The following is a 7,089-nucleotide window of genomic DNA, read 5'->3' as shown; positions in this document are numbered from 1 at the left end:
TCACCACGTGTCACCTCCCCTTAGAAACCTCAACATACTCTCCTCTCCCTTTGGGCCCACAATTTTTTCAAATAGCCAAAAGATCTCTAAGACAAAATTGGAAATGCTACCTACTTCCCCAAGTAATTCCCCGCCTTTACACTTGGCGAACTCCGATGTACAAGTGGCCATGGAAACTTGCCAACCAAAATTCCCCCCTAAACCCTATTTGCAAGAAACAACCAATCACCTCCCTAAAGTATCATCCTATAAATATATGCAATCATTAACACTCCATTCACACACCTGCTCCTCTACGTGTATTTTTTCCTTTTCTAACAATGTTCAGACCATCAATTCCCATTCCGCAGAAAATTCATTTTGCTTCTCTAGCTCGTCCTTCTCTTCTTAGGTCCACCATGAACTTGAACATGAACATGAACAATCCCTCTCCCCACCAAATTCTGCAACATCCTCTGTTGTTTGCGACTCAACCAACTCACCCTCTTCACCTCCCTCAGTCGTGGGTCGAGATGAGCCTGTAAGGCCATGCAACCATCTTCTCTATGGAGATCAACAGAGTGGAGACTCTAGTTATTCTACAGAACCAAAATTTCCTTGCTCAACTGATCTCAGAAGGAATGAAAATAGCAATGAAATTTTTTTGTAAACCAAATGTGGGCGGCAAATGTTCTGGACCCCTAGCACCACCGGTCATCCTATCATTTATCCAGACAATGCAGACTTTGTGGAACTTTCCAAAGTCTAATCGTGTGGAATACTCGTGGTGTTAACAATGATAACTTTAAAAGAAATTTTAAAGACCTTATCCAAAACTATAATCCTTGCATGGTTGCCCTCCTTGAAACCAAAATGGAAAATCACCAGGGAATGCTTAATGAATTTGGCTTTGATGACTTTTGGGAAACTCCAGCTCATGGTAGATCAGGTGGTATCATTCTTCTTTGGCACACTAGTATTATCATTGTCACCAAGAAAAATCAAACCTCCCAAGAGCTGCATACCATGATGCAGGTACATCCGCTAAATCTACCTTGTTATTTCTCTATTATCTATGCTAGCACAATCTACTCTAAGCGTATGAGTCTTTGGAATAACCTAAAAGATATTGCCAATTCCTACGCGGGGCCTTGGCTTATAGCTGGCGATTTCAACGAAATTCTTTCCCAAAAGGTCAAGTGGGAGGGGGGGGGGTCACCTCCTTTAGTACCACTAAAAGCTCTCACTTTTGGTCCTGTATCAACCATTGCAACCTCATTGACCTAGGGTTCAAAGGTGCTCGTTACACATGGTCAAAACATAGGAGAAAGAAAAAGTCTTCCCTCATTCTAGAATGTATGGATAGGGTCTTTGGAAATAATTGTTGGTTAGATCTTTGGCCCGATACTCAGATTATGCACTTACCCAAAACCCATTTCGACCATAACCCCCTTCGTATTACCATTAACACTACTATTGCTCATAGGAGAAACAAACCCTTTCGCCTTGAAAAACTTTGGTCTGACCATCCTCAATTCAACAACTTAGTTAAGAATAGCTGGGAAAGTAGATCCTTCTAGGAAGCTCTCCCTATCAATACCTCTGCTGCTAAGGACTGGAGCAAGGAAATTTTCGGAGACATTTTTTGAAAGAAAAGAAAAATTCTTGCTAGATTAGAAGGCATACAAAATTCTGCCGCCTTCCCCTATAGTTCTTTTCTTCAAGACCTCGGCTCTAATCTTAGATTTGAATACAACAACATTCTCAAACTCAAGGACAAATATTGGAAACTTAGATCCCGTATAAATTGGCTCAAAGACAGAGATGCAAATACAAAATTCTTTCATCTCTCAGTAGTAAACATAATGAGGAGAAATATAATAGTCTTTTTTAAGGATGACAACGACACATAGATTACAGATCCTGGAAAAATTATGGATCATACTTATGCCTACTTCAAAAGTTGCTTTGCTACCTCCCATACTGCCACTAATTGGCATCAAATTCTAACTGCTACACCTAGTTTCCACAAACTGGACCTTTCAGATCTTGATCAACCCCTTCAAGATTATGAAATCACCTAAGCACTCTTCTCCCTCAAGCCCTTCAAAGCTCCGGGTCCAGATGGGCTTCACCCTAATTTTTTCCAATCCTAGTGGAAAACTGTAGGTAAATCTGTTATCGCTTGCTGTCATGAAATTTTCACCATACATAACATCCCCGAGAACATGAATAATAATCTCCTCTGCCTGATTCCAAAATTTGAAAATGCTAACCATTTCAAGAATTTAGACCAATTGGCCTTTGTAATACCATATATAAGGTTATTACAAAAATTATAGCTAACTGCATAAAACCCCATCTACCTAACCTTATAGGGCCTTACCAATCTAATTTTGTTAAGGGTCGAAGAGCCTGCGACAATGTCGTCCTCGTTCAAGAGCTTATGAACCAGCTTAATAAGACTTAGAATAAAAAGGCATGATTATGCTTAAGATCGACCTTGAAAAGGCCTTTGATCGTTTGGAATGGTCCTTTGTTTGTAGAACTCTTCAACATTTTAAATTCCCACCAAATATTACCAATCTTATCATGAAATGCATCTCCTCTTCTAACATAGCAGTTCTGGTTAACGGTAACCAAACAAATTATTGTTCACCATTTAAAGGGATACACCAAGGTGACCCCATGTCTTCTTATATCTTTATCCTTTGTATGGATCTTCTATCATCTTACATAAATTATTAGGTTGACCTCCTTCACTGGGATCCCATCCACCTCTCCACTAATGGCCCCCTATTGTCTCATCTATTCTTTGCGGATGATCTTACTCTCATATCTAAAGCCTCTGTTAAATCCATTCATACCATATCCAATTCCCTAGCCAAGTTCTGCACCCTCTCGGGTCAAAAAATTAATACGACCAAATCCAAGGCCTTATTCTCTTCAAACTGCGACTTTAACATCAAGGCCCTAGTTAAACATCTTCTTGATATCTCCCCTTCCTCTCACTTTGGAAAATACCTTGGTTTCCCAATTCTAAACCGCAAACCCAAGGCTTGTGACTTCTAATATGTCATTGATAATATGAAGAAAAAACTCTCTAGTTGGAAAGTCAACTTTATGACTACTGCAGGTCGGACTATTTTGATGAAGTCTACTCTTAATACTATTCCGGCATATACCATGCAATATTTTCTTCTTCCGAAGAATATTTGTTATGCCATTGATAATATCCAACGAGATTTCCTTTGGGGTTCCTCCACCCATAAAAAAAAGCTTCATTATGTGACTTGGGAAAATGTTACATCCCCGAAGGATAATGGGGGACTTGGCCTTCAAAGTGCTGAAACTAAGAATAACGTTCTCCTCACAGGCCTCGCCTAGAGATTCTTCTCAAACAATTCTGATCTTTAGGTGAAAACCTTATCCCACAAAAAGAAACATAATTATTCTACCCCTTCTCGATCTTTTATCTGGCAGAACATCCTCCATGTATGCAAATTTTGTTTGCAAGGTATAGCTTGGACACCTGGATTAGGAAACTCTATCAATCTCTGGCACCAACGCTGGATGCGTAACAAATCCTTCCTCCGGTCCCTCATTCATGCCTCCCTACATCGAGGAGAAGAGCACCTTAAGATCTCCACCTTATGGGATGGTACTTCTTGGGATTGGTCAAAAATTTCTTTCGACGTCCCCCCTGACATTGTGCAGGAAGCCTCCAAAATTCACCCTAACCCTCAGATTCGCGATAATGATATCCCCTATTGGACCTATAATTCTACCGACAACTTTTCTATCTCTTCTACTCGTGCAATTTTTACCCCGGCCCTCCACCGACCCTTTGCTCTTCGATGGATCTGGCAGCTCAAGACGCCAGAAAATATTAAGTTCTTCCTTTGGCAATGTGCCCTTGGACGTCTGCGTGCCTATCTCCATTATATAGGCATCATCAATAATCCTACTCGCGTAGTTTGTCATAGTGGCTAGGAGACCATCATACACATCTTCCTGGACTGTTACATTGCAAAAAAGTTTTGGTTAGATTTAGGTTTGCATATTGATAACATTATTGGCCACATTGAAGGCCACTGGCTATGTTCCCTTCGTGAACTAGAATTCCCCAATAATGACCTCCCTTACGACTGGACTGACCTCTTTCCTCTTGCTAGCTGGTATATTTGGATTAACATGAATCATAACATTCATAATGGGAAAAATACTCTTCTCCTTTTTGTATTGATTAGAAGCAGAACCTCCAAATTTATCCACCATACTATAGCACCCTCTAATCCGGAGGCCTCTATCTCTATTAATATCAAGTGGTTTCTTCCTCCTCCTAATCACTTTAAATTAAAAACTGATGGGTCTTTCTCAAAGACATCAGGTGGAAGTGGTATTGGTGGGGTAATTAGAGACGACCAAAGAAACTGGTGGGTTGGCTACTACAAGAGTACACATAGCCATAAATCACATTATGGTAGAATTGGAAGCTATCTTTTCCGGTCTTCAATTGGCTATCAACTACAATCTTAAACCTTTAGAAGTGGAATCTGACTCCACTGATCTCCTCCTCTATTTAGAGGAACCGGTTTTACTATATTCACCTTTAATTTCATCTTGCAGGTCAATGTTGAGGAAGTTGGGGAATCTAGTGGTACGCCATAACTTCCGGCAAGGAAATAAGGTGGCAAACTTTTTGTGCAAGATATGTTGTCAGCTAACAATGACCCCTCAATCATACATACTACTATTGCCTCCTGCAACTGCTGAAGATCTACTCAAAGTGGACAAAGAAGGTGTACTATCTAGTAAACTAATATTAAGGTCTACTTGTAATAAGTTAGCTTGTTTTGGCAATCTATATGTAATCACTAGTACTAATAGTGATCGTGTAAGGTTCATCGTTTAACTATATATATAATATATATCTTTGTCTACCAAAAAAAAAGTCAAATGAGCAACAGAGAGGAGAATGATCATTGTTCAAAGTTGAGGAAAGAGTTTGATTATTAAAATAAAATTATGAGGTATAAATAATTTTCACCCTTAATGAATGTCTCTTTTAAACTCAAAATAATTCTTATTGGTATACAAGGCAAGTTTGATTCTATATGTCAAATGTCGACAAAACGTTTCTTACCATTGATTATATCAGCAACTGTTATATGTAAGTCTATCATCAAGTTAATTCATAAAAGTTATTATTTTTTTTTTACTTTTTCCGAGTCACTCTAAAATGTACAATTTGGTCGGTTATAGTAAGAGGCAACATTCCCCACATGCATCACACATTATGATGTCAAACAATGGTGTATACGTGAAACGATTAACTCTTATTATAATTAACTAAATCGTACGTTTTAGAGTAATTCAGGCAAATTAAAAAATTATTTTTATCGAATTAACCTAATGAACAACTTATGAATACGTAGTGAACGTGTCTCGTTTCAAATTCAGTATATTACTATTGTTGTATATGTATAAGGTAAGTTTTTCTGTGTTTAAATGTAGTCGAATTAAACATTCTTACTCTATTGCTTTTGTGTAAAGGGTAAAAAAGATGTTCTTAAAGTATGCAAAATTAAGTCTGACATATATGTCAACAACCAACAAAAAGGTTCGTCATTGATTATGTCAATAACTGTTTATATGCAAACTGTCAAACCAATCATCAAGTTAATTCAAAAAGGTTATTTATTTTTTTCAACTTTTTCGAGTTACTCTAAAACGTACAATTTAGTCGGTTATAGCAAGGGTCCAATCATTTTCCGTACACATCATAGATTACGATGTTAAACAACAGTTATATCTAGAACGTAATGATTAGCCATTTAATTATTATCCGACTAAATCGTACGCTTTAGAGTAACTTGTATAAATTAAAAAATGACTTTTGAATTGACCTGGTGAACAATTTATGGTTATATAGTAAATGTGTCTGATTTATAATTCAATATATAACTATTGTTTTATGTGTTTAAGGTAAGTTCTTCTATGTTTAAATGCAGTTGAAGTTGAACATTTTTACGTTATTGCTTTTGTGAAAAAGAGGTAAAAAAAAAATACTCATAAACTGCAAAATTTAATAAATATGTCATATGTTAGTAGTTTAGTCCAAAATATATTTGTTGTTAATAGATTGATTTAAAATATCTTTATTGTTAATAATTCGATCTAAACGTCTTTTTCTAATAAATATATTGTTTCTTTTCCTTTAAAAAACATTCATTTCTTGATAAAAATATTATTTTTAGGAACCTTTTTTTTCTTTTAAAATTTCTTTAACCGGTAAAAATGTGGGAAGTAATTTTTCTTCTTTTCTAATGTAGTTTTATCGATTAAAATAGAATAATTATACTTTTTTTTAACTAATAATATATTTCATTAATATAAAATCATAGTAATTTATTATTAATTTATATTTAGATAATGATATAAAATATTTTTCTGACAAAGTAAGTTTTGTTTTTTAATATTTTGAAGTGGAAGAAGGATCAACATTTGCTAATAGTTTTTAATTTTAAATCCAAGATATAATAATCATAATGTCATAAAACACAAAAAAAATATTTATATTGTTTCAAATCACAATATATATATATCTTTAAAATATTATTAATGGAATTATTGCTGACCCATTTTTCATTTTAGCTTTAAAATCATAGAATATAATAACAAATGCTTTAACTACTTTAATTCCAAAAATATGTAAAATTCCTTTTTTATTAGAAAATTTTAATCATTATTTAAATAAAAATGATAACGAGGTTACTATGATCTTTTATATATATAATCTGGCCCAAAATTCTCATATTGTTACTTATCTTTGACCCAATTAAATAATAATATGAGCATTTTAAGTAGAATTATTAACAAAAAAGACATTTTTAAACCAACCTATGAAAATAATAATTTTTTATTTGATTTTTCTTAGTGTAAAATTATTTATTATTCATGGACATTTTTCTTTCCTCCCTTTCAATTCTATGGTTGTTCACTTGTTTGAGGTTTTTAAGTGGTTTGTGCAAAGTGTCAAGTATTCTACGGTGAGAATTGGCCCAATTAAATAATAATATGAGCATTTTATGCCAAATTATTAGAAAA

The 7,089-nt window shown here is 35.1% G+C and overlaps 1 pseudogene; it reads left to right on the top strand.

Annotated features, from left to right (window-relative positions):
• The first annotated feature begins 320 nt into the window (after positions 1-320).
• LOC125830364 (uncharacterized) lies at positions 321-4,650 on the top strand (annotated as a pseudogene).
• The last annotated feature ends 2,439 nt before the right edge of the window (positions 4,651-7,089 follow it).

The sequence above is a fragment of the Solanum verrucosum genome, unplaced genomic scaffold (genome assembly GCF_900185275.1).
Source record: "Solanum verrucosum unplaced genomic scaffold, falcon-dt-bn FXZP01000228.1, whole genome shotgun sequence".
NCBI classification, from domain to species: Eukaryota; Viridiplantae; Streptophyta; class Magnoliopsida; order Solanales; family Solanaceae; genus Solanum; species Solanum verrucosum.
Note: the sequence above shows the minus strand (reverse complement) of the source record. Positions and strands in the feature narration are given on the sequence as shown.